Source organism: Equus przewalskii, chromosome 8, assembly GCF_037783145.1.
Source record: "Equus przewalskii isolate Varuska chromosome 8, EquPr2, whole genome shotgun sequence".
NCBI lineage: Eukaryota > Metazoa > Chordata > Mammalia > Perissodactyla > Equidae > Equus > Equus przewalskii.
In genome coordinates this window covers 78,894,676-78,914,094 of record NC_091838.1, presented here as the reverse complement: position 1 = coordinate 78,914,094, position 19,419 = coordinate 78,894,676, and positions in this window count along the sequence as shown.

The following is a 19,419-nucleotide window of genomic DNA, read 5'->3' as shown; positions in this document are numbered from 1 at the left end:
TCCATCATTGAGAAGCTAATGCTCATCACTGACACCCACCATGTGATCCATAACCCTAAATATCTCCTTTTGTAACTGACATCATTCAGGCTCCAAGGAAACAGGACTTCAAATCTCTTGTCTCAAAAGACTGCATCCAAATGCCACAGAGGTCTGCGGTTCATGCCAGTGTGCAACAGTGGGCATGGATCTGCTTTGGATATCAGAGAGGGTTAAGCAGTAGGAAAACTTGGGTAAGGAAAAAACATCAGACAGTGACAACTTCAGATGTCAGAGATTCTTATACAGTACATGAAACTACCACTTCCCAGAAGTCCCTAGCAGCCATTTTCTTCCTCTGTCTATGTTTTTATTTGTGGCTCTGAAAGACTCATCAACTGCAACTAGCAGCGGAAGAGAATTTGGTAACATTCAAACAATTCATAGTACTCGCAAAATATATATTCACAATCAGATAAATTGTGGCATTGTTGCCTTTTATTGCTGGACATTGAACATTGTTAATACATTTTTAACAAAAATATTAACTGATACATAACTACAGTTTTGAAAAAGTCAACTTTAATAATTTTTGTTTAAAATGTTTTGTTTGTCCTTCCTCTTGTTTCCCTTCCCTTCTTATATTCCTAAAGCTATTAGCCGAGGCTGAGCATGGTAGGCACCCTTGGTGGAGGGATGAGGGGGGTGGTCAAATAGCCCAAAACAAAGTATTGGAGCTGGAGAAGGGTAATAATGCATTGTATATGGGGCATCTTGAAACTGAATGTCTAAGTCCAAGTGGTATGAGGAAAACATCCATAAGGCAGGGCTTCCTAGCATGGTTGTGCTGGAACTTGATCAAGGTAAGGAGGACAACTGCGTAGCTGAGCTATTTAACACAGGATACTGGAACCCAGTGGGGTGTGGAGAGCAACCAAGAAAGTGTGTGGTCTGCTACAGAGTTTTTGAGCAAGAGTGGAGTAGCGGGAGCATCCGCATGAAGGGGTGGCCTGCCATGGGGTGTCAGAGCCCAATCAGTGTCAGAAAGTCTTTCACTTGGGAAGTCTGCCCAGTGCAAGATGCCAGAGCCCGAGCGGGGAGAGGAAGACTTCTGGTTGAGGATGCTGTAGCCCGAAAGGGGCATCATGAATGTGGGGTGCTGTAACAGAGCAGGGGTGAAGAAGAGCTTCCATTGGCAAAATTTGAGCAATTTAGCCATCAAAATATGTAATAACAACAACAGATTATAACTCACTGAATAAAATAGGAAGCTCTGGGTCCATACCGATAAATAAGTAAATGAACAATGCTGCAAGTTGATGAAGAAATGGATTTGAGCATAGTATTAACGTACCTCCTCACAAAATATTTATTAACTGAAAAGGGGAAATGGAATTATGCAATGCAGAAGTGTGTCGGACCTCATGCTAATCAAGTGATCAGGGTGAAAACCTTCTGTCACTGGACAACTCAAAATCACATGACACATGCTAGGATGTCACTGGGTAGAACTTGGTTTCACTTCAGTGGTATCCCCACAAAAAGGTGCATAAACTGAATCTACGCATGAAAAAAAACCAAACCCCAGCAGGGGAACATCCTCCCCAATAACTGACCTATGACCGTCAAAACGTCAAAGTCATGAGAGTCAAAGAAAGACTGAGAAACTGTTCCAGGCTGAAGAGAGATAGAGATATGACAATTAAGCGAAATGTGTGGTTCTCAACCAGAAACTGGTACTTTAAAGGACTGGCAAAACTTCAATGGTGTATGAGGATTCGATATATGAATTAGATATATAATGGAATCAATGTCCCTTTCCTGATTTTGATCATAGTGTTGTGCGTGTGTAGGAGAATGCCCTTGTTTGCAGGAAAAGCACACAGAGAATTTGGAAGGGTGAAACATTCAGTTTCGGGAAAACATTATTCGTACTGCACTTGTAACTCTTTTAAATTTGAGATTGCCTCAAAAACGAAAAATGCGTTAAAAGTATAAAATTTTATCTTATTTTGATATAATTTGTATTTTGCACTGTAACAGTAGTAGACAATCTTAAATATTTTAAAAGTAAAGTACATTTTGAAAATATATAAATTTATATTTTGAATTCTTCTATTTAATTTGATTTTTAATATAAATACGCTCAAGTCTATTCTCTTTTAATATGATTACATTCCATTTTTGACCCATAGATAATTACTAGTGAGGATGAGTTCGGATCCTGATAAAAATTGAACTACAAAAGTGTTTTGAGAAAGTGAAAATGAATGCTTCAAGAAAAATAAAATCCTCAGAGAATTCTCATTAAATTTTTAAGAAATTTAAAACAATGAAAACGAGCAGACTTCTATTAAGTATGAGCCACATAAGATCCACCTACAGGATATTACAGATTCTTAATGAAGATTTAATTACTGATTAAAACCATGAGACTATAAAAGAGAATTATTCATATCATAAGTCTGGCTTTCCCATTACAAGATGAAGAAAATTATACTCTGATTGGACAAGAAAAATAAAACACTTTGAACTTTACTATTTTAGTGGATGATGGTCCTGGAAAATGGCCATCATATCTTTCTGACAGTGTGGGGAAGTCTCTAGAAAAACATAATCTGATTCTGATAGCAATTTTCTATGTGACAATAACGCCAAAATGTCTAATATTTAGTTTTATAAAAAATGTTTTTTCAAATGTAGACAGTAATTGGCTTTTATACACGCAGTCTAAAGAAAACATTGTTACCACTCTTACACGTTTCACAATAAATCTTCAAGATCGACTTTCACTAATGCAGATCTTGTGACTGGAAATTTTTACATATTTGTATGACATACAGCATCCATACAATTGTTAGAACGGAAAAACAAAAGACAAATAAATATCAAATAATAATATTATTCAACCAAGACAAGTAAATACTGATCCAGAACATTGAATAACTGAAAGAACAATAGTTCTTAGAGAGGAACGATGAGGCTTTGAATGGCAATGATGGCCCATATTTATAGAATACAATGTAAAATTTATAGATTCTGTAGAATTCATTTTGAAATTTAATGTCAGAGTGGCCAAACCTATAAGACAGGGACCACGGAGAGAAGAAAGGAAGGAAAGAAGTAAGGGAGAAAGGAAGGCCAGAAGGAAGGAAGGAAGGAAGGAGAAGGAAGGAAGGAAGGAAGAAAGGAAGGAAGGAAAGAAGGAAGGAATGAGGGAAGGAGGGAAGAAGGAAAGGAAAGAAGGAGGGAGGGAGAAACAAAAGTCCCTATCTAGAATGGAAAATTCAAAGCAAGATTAACAATTTAATGGGTATTAATGTGAGACAAGAACTCACATATGAAACTTTAAAACAATTTTCAGTTCAAGTATGGTTGGTAAAGAAAAAGGAGCGTGACTCAGGATTTTGGCCAATATCACAGAGCATTCTTTGGATCTTCACCTTTGTATAGTTTCTTATTAGAAGACTTGGCCCCAGCTGTGCCAATAGTAATAATATTCTTTGGAACAATTAAATGATTAGGTATGATATTTTCTGGATCTCCCCAAACATTTTGGATGAAGCACATATCTCACAGTTTTTCCTAGGCAAGCAGTGAGGATGACAACTAAATGCTACTAAAGAAATTAGATTTAATTTAGAAGATAAATGAGAAAGAGGGGAGGAATTAAGCTGGCCAGTGGAGGATGTGTGAGTAGGGCTGTCACCCTGTGAGCAGATGTGTCTGCACTGATGGACCAGGGAAGCTTGGGGGGCTGGGGGCAGCACGGAGTGAGGGTGTGCAGACCATGCAGCCTCAAAGTGAGGCCAGCTGGAAGCCACAAGTGCTCCCTAAGAGTGTGAGGGCACCCTAGAGGGTTTTCAGCAGAGAAGTGACATGGTCCAATTTATGTCTCAAAGGATTCTTGTGCAGCCAAAGCTGTACCCTGAGGATACTGACTATACAACCTAGAAGGATCCAGAGTCCAGGATGACCTGGTGGTTTTGTTGTACCAACCCTCGATTCTCTATCTCGGAATTCCCTGTGATAGGAGAGGAAAAAATAAAACAAAACAAAACCAAAAACATCCAGAAAAGTAATTAAGCTGCTGTTCCTTCTCCTTCTCGTCCTTCTCATTCCACTTTCCCTCCTGCCTCCCTCTCCCCTCCCCTTCTGCTCTCCCTTCTCCCTCCTTCTCTTCCTCCTCCATTTCAATTTCTGCTCCAGCAGCTGAACACCATGCTAACTCCTGAGATAATTAGAAAAAAGCCCCCAAAAGGGAAAGAAATTTCATGTGAGGCTGAAAGGGGACACACGTGTCATTAGCAAGAGAAAGTGGAAAAAAACCCCATAATTTAAGGAAAGGCAATGTGAGCTCAGAGATAAGAATCTCCGGCCCTTCCAAAGTAACTAGATTCCAGTGACAGGCTGCCAAACAAAGGAGATAACATTCGTGAAAGCTGGATTATAAAGGGCTCCACTATCACACTGAGAAATTTCTCCCCACTAGGCTGACCCCCAACTCACCAATATACTATTAAAGAGCATGCATCACATATGATTGGAATGTCCCTTTTACAGTAGTCATGAGATTGCTTTGCTGGCACGGCAATTCAGTGAACACAGCAGGTCTGTGGTCACAAGGTGAGCTCAGCAGTCAGTGATTAATCCTTAGTTTAGGGAGAGATGCTTTTCTTAGAGAAACTCAGATATGGGGGAAATTACATCCTTATCTTTAAGGGCATTGTTCTTATATTTGGGACACAGTAAATATTTAAAGCAGATATAGAATGCAAGCTCAAGAGGCCACTCTACCTCTTTTGGAAAAACAAGGTCAGGCTGAATTAGTTTTAACCCAAATGGTTGCCTCATGTACTCCAGTATGTCCTATTACTTGTCCTTTATTTATCAATGGGAAGACAAGGCTGGATTTGGGCTGTGGAAGGGCAGGTCCTGTGCTCTAGAGGTCACACACCATCATTGCTGATTCCACGTGCATTTACTAAGTGAGGGCCTGCTCACCCAGCGTCTGTGGTTTGAATCTGAAGAAGCACCAGCCCACTGACCATGACTTCCTTACAGAAAAGCTTATAAACTATAGAGTACCCTGAAAAGAACACTGATAAAGAACCCAGTTTGGGGAATCATCTAGACCTAGATTGCTTGGGTCACTCTGTGATGTATAAGCTGTGTGACTTTGGACAAATTACTTAAGCTCTCTGTGTCTCATTTGGGGATAATAATGCCAACCTCAAACGGTTGTTTGTGAAAACTAGACAATGCACAGATGACCTGATCCCAGTGCCCAGTGCCGTAAATGCGGGATGCATGGGCATTCTCAGGCAGCAAAAGAGTGGATTGTTTCTTGACTTGCAAAGGTGTATGTCAAATGTTTCCTGTGCTGGAAATCTTCCCTCGAGCCCTGTGTCCTCAAATAAGGGAACTTACTCCCTTCTCTGCTCGCAAGGGTCACATCAGTGCTCCCAATGCATTGTTCTCCTTTGTCTCATTAAATCTATGCCATTTTTTTCAGGCTTTACAGAACTGTACTCCACAGGGTGGCACTATTTGTTGAATGATTCCATCAAGGGATCATTTGGCTACCAAACTCCTCCAAATTCACCTAACATGCTTCTTATTTTTCCTGTTCTTTTAACTTTGGATTCCTTTCTGTCCCTTCGCTTCCCTCCCCTCACTTTTACCTTGTCTATTCCTCCTTCCTTTACCTTTCCTCTCTCTCTCTCTCTCTTCCCCTCCTGACCCCAAAGGCATAATAATAAAATGAGGCAATTTGTCAAAATGATCTTAAATAATGGGATGTAGTTGATATGAAATTGCTTTACTCCACATGCTGCCTGCCCATTATGTGTGATTAAGCAACAGCATGTGACTGCTGGGAGAATGCGGCTCCTGGCCAAACCACCTTTATTTTTTTACTTTACTTTTTTGTAAGGTATGCTTTTTGTGGTGAGGAAGATTGGCCCTGAGCTAACATCTGTTGCTAATCTCCCGTTTTTGTTTTTTTTTTTCTCCCCAAAGCCCAGTACATAGTAGCACATCCTAGTTGAAGTCCGTCTAGCTCTTCTATATGGGATGCTGCCACAGCATGGCTTGATGAGTTGTGTGTAGGTCCACACCCAGGATCCGAACTGGTGAACCCCAGGCTGCCAAAGCGGAGCAGCACACAACCTTAACCACCACACCACCGAGCTGGTCCCCAAAATAATCTTCCTTTTTTTTTTTAATGATTTGCCCTGAGCTGATGTCTGTGGCCAATCTTCCTCTTTTTCTTCTTCTACCCAAGCCCCCCAGTGCATAGTTGTATGTTCTAGCTGTAGATTCTTCTCGTTGAGCTGTGTGGTAGGTCCAAACCCAGGATCTAAACTGATGAAACTCTGGGCTACAGAATCGGAATGTGCAAACTTAACCACTAGACCTTAGGGCCAGCCCCTCAAAATAGTCTTTAATTTCACCAAAATGTAAACAAACAAACAATAGTTCACCATGCTCATTTGCATAATAAAGGGCTACCTTGGAGTGAGATTAAAAAATTCATCTATTAAAGAATGTTGTCATGAGACTTCCAGTTAACCAGACACTGTCCCAATGATAATGAAGGAAAGGAATGGGGTTAAATGCTGTGTGGGACCCCTTTGATGGCAGCCTCCACTGCTCTCTGGAGCTGGATTCCCCTCAGTCAGCTCAAAGCACCCCTATATCCTGGGAGCCCTCATGATCGGAGGGCATTCAATTCATCAAGGCAGGGAACAGAGACTGGCATTTCTATCTATAGTACCAGAACAGGCACCGTCCACGAATAAAATCCTTGAGCTATTTTAAGGAGATGAATTTTTAATAAAGACCAGCTGTGCAAAAGTTCAGCATGGGGCAAGGACACCGAGATGAGTTCTTCATGCAAGAGGAAAACAAAAAAGAACAAGAAACAGCTTTTTGAGGTAGTCTTTAATGCAAAAGATTTTATCCCAGGACATTCCGGAGTCATTGGAAAGGATGAGATCATAGATTGAATTGTGTCCCCCAAGAAAAGATATGTTAAAACCTAACCCCTGGTACCAGTGAATGTGAATTTATTTGGAAATAAAGCCTTTTCATTAATATATATTAATACAATAATATATTAAAATTATATTATATTATATTTAACATATAATATATAATCATAATTATATATTATAATTATATTATATATAATACATATTAAATTATATTAAAATAGTATAAAAATATGTATTAATATATTATATAACTATAGTCATGTGCTGTGTAACAATGTTTTGGTCAACAATGGACTGCATATACGATGGTGGTTCTGTTAGTACCCTATAGCCTAGGTGTTTAGTAGGCTATACCATCTAGGTTTTTGTAAGAACACTCTATGAGATTCACACAACAAAATCACCTAAAGACACATTTCTCAGAACGTATCACCATTGTTAAATAATGCATGACTGTACATTATTATAATTTTTTACAATTAGAGCTTTATAATTATAGTAATGATAGGTTTTTTTAATCCTTTGTTGTCGGTCATGTTCCCTTCCTATCCTGCCTCAGACTACAAGCCCCATGAGATCAGGGATCCCATTTGTTTTTTCATGGTTACATCTCTAGCACCTAACATCTCCTAATACTTAGACAAAACTCAATATTTATGAAATGACCACAGTCTAACTTTCCAACAAATTCTCACGTCTTCTCAATTGGCAACATTGTATTCTTCAGTCATGTAATTTTCTTACCAGTTCTTAAATATACTCTTCCCGTTTGCTCCATGCTGTTCCTTCTGCAAAGGAATGCTTTCCCTTCTCTATCTGATAAAATCCTGCTCTTTCATCCATGCTTCTATCTCCATCGTCTGAATTCGAGTTAATCAGTCACCAAGCCCGCTGCCCCACCACAATATCCTGTCCATGCCTCCATCATGCCATTTATCCCCTGCATCAATATTTCCCATCTATATACCTGTCTTTCTCCCTCTCCTGTTATTCTCTGAGACACAGCATTAGTTATTGCGTAGAACGTTTAAAAGACTGCTTAAAGAACTTCCCTTAGGATTATATCACCTTTGGAAAAAGAAGTAATGAGGGCAACTTTATTGTCAAAATCAGCACCTCTAACAGTGTCTGACACAGAAAATATTCAATAAATATTTGGTGAATGAATAAATGAATGCATAAATATTGAAAATCTTTGCTTATGGAATGTATGTCAGTCAGCATCCTGGCAAGAAACTGATGACACCCTCAATCAAGTTAATTGAGGAAAGTTTAACAAAGGGGCCATTGACAAAGGTGTGAACAAGGTTAGAGAAAACCAACACAAATTGATGAAACCTTGGGGAGAGGAACATCAGGGACATCTTACCCCTCTTAGGCCTGAAAAGTTCAGGGGAAAGTCACAGGATCCTATAAAAGCAGAATGAATGCCTGACTGTTGCTTAGGCTAAGACAGCGAGACACACCAAAGACGACTTTTGAAGAAGAGAATAAGTACCCAACCTTCCTTTTGCTCACATCTAGATTTTGCTTTGCTGTTTCTGAATGTACTTAGAAGTTATCTGGCAGAAGAGCCCATGAATGCTTTCCTAAAGACACTCACGAAACAGGATGGAGAGCTGGTTGGGAAGGGCAGGTGGAAAATATAGGGCAGAATGCAAGGAAGTAAAAACAACAACATGAAACATAAAGCACTGTTCTGTTCTGCACATGTATTATCACTGCCAGTAAACATACAAAAAGCAGTCAGTAGCTATTATTATTCCCATTATAGAGAGGGGGCAACTGAAGCACAGAGAGCTAAAGCGACCAGCTCAACGTTTCCCAGTCAGCGGATTGCAGAGCTGGTCAATCTGACTGCAGACAGCACCGATCGTTCTCAGTGCTCATCAGTAGCGGCTTTCTGTTTGTCTTCTTAAATTGTCGTTATTGTTTGTTTTTAAACATCTTCAACAAGATAGGAGAGTTGAAACAATTTTCAGTTGACCCTCTTTCTAGACCCATGTTTCTAAAAAATTAGTTGTAAGTCAAACAGGGGCGAGTTAATGCCCTGTGTTAGCCAAATGAAGGAGCTGGACCAAATTTACATAAAGGTACAGCTATCAAAACCAGGAAACTTAATAATCTAATATTGGCATACTATTGTCTAACTCATGATCCAAATTACATTTTCATCAATTATCCTAATCATGCAATTTATAGATGTTTTGATATATACAATTTTTTTCCCTAAATATTTGAAGGTAATTTGAAGACTGCCTTTTTACTGCTAAAAGTTTTAGTCTGTATTTTTTTAAGAAGAAGAAACTTCTCTTACTTAACCAAAGTACCATTATCAAAATGGGGAAATTTAATATTGATACAATACTATTAGCTAATTTGATTTTCATCATTTGTCCCAATACTGTCCTTTTAAGCAGTGTTTCCTGGTCCAGGATCTAGTCCAGGACCACACAGTGCATTTAAGTGTCAGTTTCACTTAGTCTTCTCTAATCTGGAATAGCTCCTCCTCTCTAATAATGGAATAGTTTTCCATTCTTGACCTATATTTTTTCTTTTTTTTTTTTTGCAAAAGTACAAGGAAGTGATTCTGTAGAATGTCCCTCAATTTTGTTGTATCTAATGTTTCCTTGTGATAGATAGATTTGAGTTATGATTTCTGGACAGAGTACAGTTGACCTGGTGGTGGATGTCTCCCCTCCCAGAGGCACATAGCATAAGCTCCTCCCAACATTGGTGATATAGCTTTGGTCAATCGGTTATGGTAATGTTCCCCAGCTTTCTCCAATGTAAGACACTATTTCTCCTTTGTGATTAATGAGTTAAGGGGGAGATATTTTGAGACTATGTAAATACCTCATTGGTTTGCAACCTTCTCTCTTAACTAGGTAGTCTAGTTGCAGAATCTGAGACTATGTGGTTTTGAAAATTGACTAACCAATGGTTATAGGAAGAATAATGGAAAAAGGAGAAAATGTAGGGAGTGGGAAAAGAAGCTGATGGGCAATAGCAAAACTGTTGGAGAGAATCAACCTCTGCAGTGGCCCCGTGTGGAGATGGGCACCCTATTCCAGCAGAGGCAGAGGGTTATGGCACACTGCGTTGAAACAGTTTGACATTCACTTTTCCATTATACAGAGATGACTTTAGTGTAGACATTGAAACATTTACCGCCTGTTCAGCATGTCTGGTTGGTTTATATTTCAAAGGCTAGAAGCCTGTTGTACATCTCATGTCTGCGCCTGGCATTGTCTTATGCTGTCATATTTTCCAGTCATAAGCAGAGTCCAGTTCTATGACCCTGGGACGACAAAATTCCTTCTGTTCTGCTAAGGGTTTATGAAATAATGTAAGAAAATCCATAGATGTGTGGATTTCTGAGGCTTGAAGGAAGACTAAAAACCACAGAGCCAAAATTCTTATTTTATTGATAGGAACTAAGATCCTTATAGGGTCCCTGCCAGGGGTATGATCCAGCCATATTAATTCCTCATCCAGGTTCTTTCTAAAACACTAAGGGACAAAAGTCCCCATACTGATTAGGCATAGTTAGAAATATATGAGACCTTCATCTGAATATTTCAGATAAATAAGAGATTTTTAATAGTTTGTAAGCATTAAGCCTATGTGTAAAAGAAGAGATGTTAAGTGAATTTCTCAAACTCACATAGTACCCATATTCACTGAACTCCAAGCTTGTTCTGTGCCCCTAGAATGATGCTGCCCCTCAGGAGGTTCAATGACTTGGGCAAAGCCACAGAGATTTTAGCGTAAAAAACATCCTAAAGTTTGGGCTTTTTGGCTATGAGTCCCTTCTGCTGTACACAACTTTATACATCCTTGAAAACAAGCCAGCTGACCCAATGAAGATTTTTTTCCTCTTGTAAGACTTTAGGAAGATAACCATAAGCACTTTAAGAATAAAAGCAAAAGACAAAAGCTTCACGAAATCTATTAATAACCATTCTTTGCTGGAGAGAATTCACTTGTTGCTGGGAATTGGCTGAATTATGGTCCAAGGGATTCAACTCCAGAGAGAAAGCGCGTGGACAGCCCTGTTCGCGGGCCTGAGGAGATTCTGCGAACGTTCAGAGCACAACACAAGGCTCTAGCAGAAGACATGCCAGTGTTGCTCTTCTTCTGTACTTTCAAACATCACTGAATTACAGATTCCTGCTCTTCTCCACAAGCTCCAAGGCTCCATTGTGGCACTGATGGAAGGCTTTGCACTGAGAGTTAGAAAACTCTGGAAACACTTGAAAATTCTAACACTTGAAAGTCCAATCTCCTGTTTACACAGAGGATGAGATAGGTATCTAAAAAGATGGAAGGACTTTCTTAGGGCAACAAAAATACTAGTGGATTTGGGACCAAGGCATGAGTTTCCAGGACTGAAGACCAGAGCCCTTTAATGCCAGCTCATTGCAACAAAGGGGACAGTATTCCAAAGTTTCATTAAAAATAGGTCATAGAATATATTTTTTAAAAATTCATAAAATAGTACTTAGTAAGAAAGGCTGATTTAGAAGTAGTATAGAGCATGATACTAAATTTATAAAATATAAATATGAATAAAGCCCTCATATGCATAGATAAATGGCAGAAGAATAGAGCTGAGGGCATTATCAGTAGTTATTTCTGTTCTCTCAGTGTAAAGAAAATTTTGTTTCCTTCTCATACTTTTCTGATTTTCCCTAAATTTCTAAAAATTACGTGTAATATTATTTGGGAGTAGGAAAACAAAACCGAGTAAAATTAATAAACAGTTTTTGTAAAAAAAAAAAAAAACTAACAGAGAACTGACTCTGTTTTTTCATACTAGCCTACTATTTTTTTCTCCTATTGCAAAGTCAAAACATAAGAACTTTCATATTATTGCTCATTATTTTCAAAATGGAATGCAACACGGTACAAGCAATTTTCCCGGGATCATCTTCTGTTTTGCATTAACATTTTGAATGAAAGCATCTTTAAGTCACCATTTTTGCCCCCAAACTACTGCTTTACATTCTTTATTTTTTTAATATTCTGGGAGATAAATGACTTTCTAACATTTTCTGAATTTATATTATATTTTGTATGTATACGATTGATGTCTAGCAGTATTCCTATTAATTGTTACCAACCATTGAGTCACTGAATGATGATGGAAGTCTAACAAAGGTCCTGGAATGGAAGTAGGTGCTCAATAAATATTCTAGAAAGGGAGGAAGGAAGCAAGGGAAGAATGAAGGGTGAAATAGGTGGTTGGATAACATGAGATATTAACAACAGGTTTTGGAAAGCAGCTGCAAAATCACCCAAAAAACTAACAGAGACTTGAGTTCAAGTCCTAAGCTCTGGCATGAAATTGATAGTATGATAATGGGAAAGTCATTTGGCCTTTTGAATATGTTTCCTCTTTGATGGAGTGCAGATAATAATATTGACAATAAATTTATAGGTGTGCTATGACTATCACATACGATAAACCATGAAAAGGCTGTTTTTGTAAATTATGACGTGTTGATATTATAGTCATTTATCTAAACCCGATTATTGGTATTATCCCAGCCCAGTGTCTGGTATATTGCAGATGTACACTCAATAAATGTAAACCTAATAAACGATCAATAGAGTGAACAAACACTAGAGAGATGAAATATTTTGCTGAAGTTTTAAGAACAAAGAGATATTAAAATCCAGATCTCCTGGCTAGCGGTTCAGTGCTATCTCCTCTATGTTTGAGTCTGTGATCTATTTTTATATCTGGATTGTCTTCTTATTGAGGCTTTCTCCTCTTGTAAATATTTGGTAGAGTCTGAATATCAGATTCAAATACATAATTTTTATCTTTAACATAGACTTGATTACTTACAATTCTCATTAATTTCAAGTCAGAAAAGATCAAGAGATGTTGTTTAATTAGGTTTCTTTTCTATAGATAATGGTGCACAGTACAATGCAATAGTGGTGATCTGGCATTTTGTTAATGCAGATATAAGACATAATTAAAATGACTTTTCCCGGGCCAGCCTGGTGGCGCAGTGGTGCACACGTTCCACTTTGGCGGCCTGGGGTTTGCCGGTTCGGATCCTGGGTTCAGACATGGCACCACTTGGCACGCCATGCCATCATAGGCATCCCACGTATAAAGTAGAGGAGGATGGGCAGGATCTTAGCTGAGGGCCAGCCTTCCTCAGCAAAAAAGAGGAGGATTGGCAGCAGTTAGCTCAGGGCTAATCTTCCTCAAAAAAGAAAAAATTCCCTACAACCTATTGGCCTTAGGCTAAATTTGTTTATTTATTAATTTTATGCATGTGTTGACAAGTTTTTATGGGATATGACCATGAAAACTGCTTTCAAAAGAACATCTATTGATCACAGGGCATGTCCCAGATTCAATGCTAGGACTTGGGGAAACAGAAATGAGAAGGAGGATATTTAACAGATTTCCTTCCACTGTTCCACTGAGATAATTGGCATGCAAATCAACAGGGGCTATAAAGTGTTATAAGCACAGTTACCGAAGTAATTGTAGAACAGAAAACAGTAAGGAGCGGCATGCATTAGGTACCACGCCTAGGATGCCTAGTGAGAGATCGCTCATCTTTGATGGAGAGGTGAAGAGAGAAAGATTCTGGGGTGGCATTTTCTAAGTTCACTCTTGCAGGATATACAGAAAAGAAATAGTTCAATGATAGGGAAATCATTCTAGATATGAAGCCAGACTTGAGCCCAAGCTCAGTCATGAGGAGCTGCAGAGAATCCAGTGTTTCACTATGACAGGAGCATCAAGCGGAGACAAGTAGTAGAAGAGGCCAGAGACCTGATCAGGAAAATTCTTGTGTTTCATAAAGAGGAGATTGGACTTCCTTCCAAGGTAAAGAGAAATTTTGAAGGATTTTAAGCAAGGGATTGGACCATGTAATATGTTTAACACTATGGACATAGCAAAATCTCCAGATTCATAGGTTTTTCCTTAAGCATCTATTCCCCCCAATTTCAAGAAGTATGGAAGTTTTAGATATTAGCTAAGTTTCGGATGCCCTCCAAATGTATCCATTAGTATTTAGTCAGCAGTACACACATTGTTATAAGAGAGGATTAATGCAGTCGGGTCAAGTCTTCACTTTCAGGCTTCTAATTCTGGACTTTGGGCTCCCGATGGTCCAGTTTTCTGGCATAAACAATGGGTGCAGAAAAATTCTTTTTTCTTTTTTTCCTGGAACGGTGAAAGGAGAAAAAAGTCACCTATGCCAGAACAGCAGCAAAAAATGTTTAGAACAAAAGAGGACTAGAAATAATATCTTGGACTTCCACCCATCTCCATGTACTCCAGCACTGAAGTGGTGGAGAATAAAAAGATTTGGGGACCCAAGTGTAAATTGGACTTGTCTCCTGCTTCGTGAATAAAGCTAAAATATATGCCAATTTCCATACAGATGTCCCCCTATTGTGGCAACTATAGAATAGGAGTGGTGGTGATTTATGTCTATAGTGGCATGTCTAAGCAGGAAAGACTGGATACAACACCAGGCATTTTCCACAACCTCAGAATGGTAGAGAAGAGTACTCCAATGTCCCTCATGCTTAGAGCCTGAAAGGGGGCATTGCTGAGCTCAAAATTAGTTGAAACATAGAGCTAACTGACAGGGTGGAAAAAATATAAATTACCAGGAGCAATGGATATGTCGAAGGAAGCAGAGTGAACCATTCATCCAGGGTTTTGATGCAGGTGCAGTTACATCTCAGTGGGTAGGACCAGATGGACTCCTCTCCTGGTCATTGATGTTGGATGATACATAAGGCCTTCCCTAGAAAGTAATATCAACCCCAGGGATGAGGAAGGGACTATGGGGTGACAAAAATTTTACTTTATTTGATTAAATCTGTGTGAAACTGTCTAGGTTGAGTTCTCCACTATCAGGTGGAAATAGGCTCAAAATAAAAATGCAAGGAGACAAGAAACTTCTAGAAAGACAAAGAAAATTTGACATTAGGATGGCATTCAATAAGTAAGGGTTGAAGCATTTCTAATGCTGCTAAAGCCAGGTTCTTCAATGAGATTTTATTTGTAATAAAGTTGTTATTTTTATCTCCATCCACCTACTTTTTACTTTTATGTCTCAATTGTTTCTGAACTTGCTTGGGAAACAGGACATTGTTAATTGGCCTTTTCCAACTCCCATATCCAGTGATAGGAAAGGAGACTTATACACAATTCAATGTGAAACAACTTTAGCGTTTTGATGGTTGAATACACAGCAAAGCCAGACCACCACAGAAGACATCAGCTTGGTCTGGATGGGAGAAGAATGTCAGTGGAAAGAACATGGTACGTACACTTTTGGAGGATGAAGAGGTATCCTCCAGGCAGGCAACACAGCGGGGGCATTCTAAAGAGAAGGATCCACGCTAACAAAGGCAAGGAGACTTAACAGAGCCCTTGTTTGTGAGACCCAGAGCCCGTCTCTATGAGCAGAGTGTACAGTGTGCAAGGAGGGACCCAGTGAGCGATATCATCAACATTCTTGTAAACCATGCTCAATGCGTGAATAAATTAATAGTTACCAATTCTGAGGGCAAATGCCAGATGATTTTCATAACAGTTCTAAGAGTGTGGCTAGAGAAATAATCAAACTATGGCTACTGAGGATGAACTGTAGAGATGGTTCATGGCCATTAGGTTTTACAGATATAGCCACAGTAACCGTATTTTTTAATACCAGCAAGATAGTCTTATGAATCAATAATGAGAATTAACGTTAAATGGACACTCCAAATTACCTAAATGAAGCCTTCTTACCTGTAGGCATAACTGTGACAGATTTCTACAAAGATCTACCTAACACAATCAGGGACCATCAGTCAATACTGACTAGCTAAAAGGACTTATTTCAGCATGTATTGCAATAGAAAGGGGGAAGGCCATACCTACAGGGACAACTTGGTTGAGAATATACAAAATATATATATATATATATATATATTTTTAAGATTTTATTTTATCCTTTTTCTTCCCAAAGCCCCCCGGTACCTAGTTGTATATTCTTCGTTGTGGGTCCTTCTAGTTGTGGTATGTGGGACGCTGTCTCAGCGTGGTTTGATGAGCAGTGCCATGTCTGCGCCCAGGATTCGAACCAACGAAGCACTGAGCCGCTTGCAGCGAAGCGCGTGAACTTAACCACTCGGCCACTGGGCCAGCCCCCGCCAAAAAATATTTAAAGTATGTATTTTCGTTCTGAAAAAGATTGTTGTGGAAAACCGCCTCCTTCTTCAGAGACGGTATACTTGCTCATCTTCAAGCTCAGATTATACAGCATCCTCCTCTGTAAAGATTTCCTAATTACTCCCACTCTTCACTCGGCTGCATGCTACTCTCTGAATTCTTGGTGCTTTTGTAGCTGTCCAGCCATATGGCCAGTATAAGCCTCTCATTTTTACCATTAGTGGCATCATCATCTTTAGGTAACAGGCTCTTATCAAAGTTTTCCACATGTAGTAGCAACTCAGAAATGTTAAATTCTGTATGACTCATCAAATGTATGCTTTTTTTTTAGTAGAATGTCTCATTCTTCTCCTTTATTTATATTTATTTTTATTCATATTCAAATAGAGACAGATTAATCAATCGCCTGGTTCATGACACACGATTGGTTCAAGCATAGCCCTCTTTGCTGTTGTTCACTCTTCAATTCTTCCTCCCTTTTAAGAATGATATATTGTTATACATAATGTATGTATGTATTTGTATATATGTATTATATATATAATTTTTTTTAAAGATTGGCACCTGAGCTAACAACTGTTGCCAATCTTCTTTGTTTTTTTTCTGCTTTTTCTCCCCAAATGCCTCCAGTACATAGTTGTATATTTTAATTGTGGGTCCTTCTAGTTGTGGCATGTGGGATGCCACCTCAGCATGGCCTAATGAGCGGTGCCATGTCTGAGCCCAGGATCTGAACCTGCAAAACCCTGGGCCACTTAAGCGGAGCATGCAAACTTAACCACTCAGCCAGGGGACCAGCACCCTATATGTATAATTTTTATAAAGAAAATGAACAACCCCATATCCACCATCCAGACCAAGATCCATAATAGGTCCAGTAACTTTGATCTATCTTTAAACTCCACCCCTATCTAATATCCTCTCTCCCCACTAATTTATATAAAGCTATCAATTCAATTTAATTTGACATTCATTTATTTCATACTTGCACAGGGCCATCCATGCTGTTATTTGTTAAGTTAACACGTTTATAGAACACCTATTAGACGCTGGGAGCCCAAAGGCAAACTCAAGCTTGGCTGTGACTTTCATTTGACTTACACTCTAGCAACAAAAAGATGTTAAACAAATAACTAATGAAGACACACTTGTAGTTTCTGTCCTAATGCAGTTTACAGTCCAGCCACATCTAAATTCTGGTTAAAATCTTGCTTATTATTTTGAAAACATTATAGTCATCTCTTCATCAACTTCTGTATGTTCATTCAAACCACATAATTTACATTGTATGGTAGAAGGAGTAATTATTTGGGATCTGAACATGTTTAAATTCTGATTCAGCACTGATGAGTTTTTCAAACTTGAGCAAGTTAATTCACCTCTCTGACGCTTGTTTTTTGGTTTTTGGTTTTTGCCCTATTTGAGATAATTCCTGCTCGCCAGTTTTGGAAGAATGAGTTGTTTTATGAGTCATACTTAAACAGTTGTGAAAATCTCTTGAAAAATCTCTTAAACTAGCCAAACGTGAGTATAGCTTAATATTATATATAGCATGCAATTTTCTACAGACTCTTGTCTTCTCTCATCCACTGAACAACTCATGAAATTGTGAAGAAATTTCCAACAGGTGTCTCCATGTCTTTCTACTTTTGATTGGTGGCTGAAATGTCCTTTCTCTTCTCCATCTCTAGAAATGACACGTATCTAGCAGACACAGGCTGAGAAGTCACCCTTCTCATTCATCTCTGCAGCAGGTCATTTAATCCTCACAAGAACATGTGAAGTGGGTGTTACCATTTTCCTGATTTTTACAGATGAGAATCCTGAAGTAGAAAATTTAAGAGTATAAGGTCACCTAGCTTATATTAGCATAGGACCCTAGTCATTGGTGTAAGACCTTGGGTTTGAGCACAAACAGGATGGCAGTAGAGTATGAGTTTGTAATGGATATACTAAATGTGTTTTCTGGAGTCTGAAGGGCTCAGAGCCTGATTATGCACAGGCCATAAAACAGCATCCTTCTTCTGTGAAACCTACATTCCCCATTCCTCAACCCCTATCAACACCAGACAGAAGCAGCAGTTCACTCAGTTAATTCACCTATGGACCGTTCCCGGAAAGACCATGCACAATGGATAACGAAGATGGCTATGACTAAGCTGAGGTGACTTCAGGACACAGCTGTTAGGAAACCATGTGGAATCAGATAGGGAGTCAATCCTCAGTCCAAAACAGGGCTGAGAGATCCAGCTGAAATCTAGCCCTGTCTAAGTGAGATCAGATCAGATGAAGAAGGGTATGAGAGAGACGTACAGTGTGTGTTTGCTCTAAAAGCATGATTTTAACAGTAGGAGCATAAACGATGTTGTGAATGTCCACTGGTAGACCATGAGATCCCCCTGCACTGCAAAAAAATCCAAAAAATCATGCTTTATCTGTGTCCCTTATAGGCAAACAACATACAGTTCCACCAACTAATATTTTGACCTGCTTATGGCCAATTCTCTAACAACTTTCCAAAATTAGTTTTAAAGGTGACTAATATTTGATGTTTTAAACTAAAATTACTGCATAACTAGAATTTCCTGAAGACTCTAATTTAGTATTCTAACAAAAAAAATTTGGTTGCCATGCAACACTTTGTCTGGAATATTGCAAACTTCCTACTGTGCATACATAATCAGAGATAATTGGGATTCTCATAATTTAGTTCTGAAGTATGTCATCTGTACTGTCTTGGGTTGGTCGAGAATTTTGATTGCTGCTATTTTGGTCATCATTAATATATATGGTGGATTACAGTTAGGTTTAATTTTGCTGATAATTTTCTTCTTATATAATTACTGCGTTTTTAAGACTCAGAGTCCTATTTGTCCTTTTCTATATTTTTATCATCATTCAGTTGCTTCTCTTTTTTACTGTATCAAAATTGGAAAAGGGTAGAGAAGACGGTCATGGTCATTTAAGGGATTCTATTGCCCTTAATTGGCCCATAAGATCCTGTCAGGCCATTGTACCCTATCCTGAGGGATTCGCTGACTGCTTCTGAGGTGGGCGTGTGAGGTCCCCCAGATGTGGATCCCAGCCAGAAGGGTTAACATGAACTGTGAGCAAGGAAGAGCCTCTCTGCCTCTGAGTTTGTAAACTGTGACATGAAGTGACCATGACACAGATCAGGGCCATCTTTATCACCACCTAGAAGCTGCTGGTGATGGTAGCCAGGCCTGCAAA